Source organism: Drosophila subpulchrella, unplaced genomic scaffold, assembly GCF_014743375.2.
Source record: "Drosophila subpulchrella strain 33 F10 #4 breed RU33 unplaced genomic scaffold, RU_Dsub_v1.1 Primary Assembly Seq18, whole genome shotgun sequence".
NCBI classification, from domain to species: Eukaryota; Metazoa; Arthropoda; class Insecta; order Diptera; family Drosophilidae; genus Drosophila; species Drosophila subpulchrella.
The window spans coordinates 2,148,737-2,151,134 of record NW_023665515.1 but is presented as its reverse complement, the minus strand read 5'-3'; positions in this window follow the sequence as shown (position 1 = coordinate 2,151,134).

Sequence of the window (2,398 nt, the reverse complement as noted above, 5' to 3'; positions counted from 1 at the left end):
AGCACTCGTACCGCCCGGAATGATGCACATGACGTTCCGTAGGTTACAGTACACAATTGGAAATGCTTGATCGGATCGGATGGATCCTCTCTCCAAACGATCTTCTGGTAGTTTCTGTGCTTTTCGTTAACCCATATTAAATCCGCTGAGAATGCGAACTTGTACATTCGAAAGCGTAGGCACACAGCAAATAAATCGCGTTGGATACTGGGCCCCGTGAAAAGAGTGTCATTCAAGGCCTTACCATAAGCGTCGCGAAAGGATCCATCAAAGACCACTCGCACTTTTCGGCCTAGTACTGGGTGGTGGGGAAGATAGAACTGATTCCCAGTAGCGATTTCCTCTCCAGATTGATATACTCCCGCATAAAGTACACGTACTGTGTCAGCAGCTGCTCGTTTTGTTGTAGTCGTCGCTCCACCGAATTGAAACGTTTAAGAGCTCCTTGTAGAGTTTCTCCGAATTCAGGACTTTCCGTGTTGAATGGAAGTTCCACGACATACTTCCCGTTTTCATCGCGACTGTGGGTGGCGAGCAAGTGCTTCTCGACCTGTTCGTCTTCCGGTTCCAATTTTGTGTTGCTTTGAACGTTCTCCAGTTCCCAAAACTTCTGTAACGTGTTGTCGATATCCATTGTTGTGGTTAGTGCAATAGCGTTGCTTGCGTTAGATGTGATGAGTGAAGTGATAACCCACGAAATACCGACGAAATAGCGATAAGATTACCCTTGTTGTCGTCCATCTTTCGTCCTGTGAACACTGACCATACGTGTTCGCTTCCCAATAGTATATCAACTTGTGTTTGCGTTGAAATGTGTATCTGCCAGCTGCAGATCCTTAAATACCTCGAGTGTCGATGAGTCGATATTTTGGCGTTCCAGAGATGAGGTGATTCTGCCATAGACAACCAAACGATTATCGGATATGCGAGACTTGATTTGCAGCGTGCTGCATCCCCTTGTCGTGTCTGCTTTTACGAAAGAGATTCCAGTAACCAAAATGCGTGATGCCGACCGTGTCTATTCAAGAGCTTGGATGCAACGCTCAGATACATAAGATAGCTCTGATCCTGTGTCCAATAGAAGACGGCCTGTTACGTGGTCACCTTTTGCGTTTTTAACATACACCATAGTAGTTGGTAATATGCTTCGTTTGAATTTCGTTAGATGTGTAGACTTTGGGCCAAATGACTGAGTGTCCCTGAGTTTGTGTTAGACGCTCTTAAGTTTTGCTTGTCCCCCTCCGCTATCTGGGCAAGATTCCCACTAGCCTGCGGATTCGGTTGGACATGAAGAAGAGAGTGATGATTTCCTTTGCATTGCCTGCACTTGTATGTTGACTTGCACCTGTTGACCCCATGACCAGGTCGCATGCAGTTGTAGCATAGTGATTCCTCCTTCACAAATGATCGCCTCTGTAGTCCAGACATATCCAGAAACTGCTGACAGCCATATAGAGTGTGTTCTGTAGAACTACATTTGGTGCAGCCATTACTTTCAACCGAAACCATCGATTGTGTGATCCTTTTTGGATTTTCAGGATGTGTTGTTGTTTTGCTTCCAGTCGCAACCTCCCTTTTGCTCAGCTCCAGTTCCTCGCAGCGAGAATCGAGAAACTTGAAGAATTCCTGTAGAGTGGGTGAATTTGTCTTCATGCTGCGCTTAATCCACCTGCGCCGTGTGTCATCGTCAAGTTTCTCTAGGGCTAGATAGATGATCCTACAATCGCGTCCCGTCTGATTCACCGCATCCAATCAACGAACTATTTCGTTTGCTCCGTCCGAAACCTTCCGTAGAACTGCTTCGTCGATCTTTGTAGTTGTTGGCAGGCTCATAAACTGTTCCAAAAACGAGTTTACAATGTGCCGTGGAAGATTGTATCTTTCCTTAAGACGTTCCCATGCAGTGTTGGAAGCCGTGTCCGTAATTGCCAAGTGTCAAACCAAGTTGGCAGCCTCATCAACGAGTAGTGTTTTCAAGTGATGGAACTTCTGAGTGTTGGACAAATGCTGTTTGTTATGAATTGTGCTTTCATATATGTCTTGAAAGAATGGCCACTCTGTGTAGTTGCCAGAGAACGGTTTGATTTGATTTTTCGACAATTCGCTTAGACTTGAATTCGCCGAGAGTACCGAGTTCCGAGATTTCGCTAATGTGGCGTCACCACCAACATGATTAGGCGTGTTCGGTGTGCTCTAGTTGTTGGTTTTGTTGCAGCAAATTCAAGATTGCATCGTTGTTTGAATGTAGCACGTTGCTGCCACTCGCACTGCTCGAAGATGTGCCCGGTTGAAGATCATTACTCCTTTCTGTGAGAATAGCGCTTGCCCTTAGGTATTTTGCTTCGTAGACCGCATTGTCGATCTCCGGATCGACATAGCCTTTCACTTCCTCGTGATG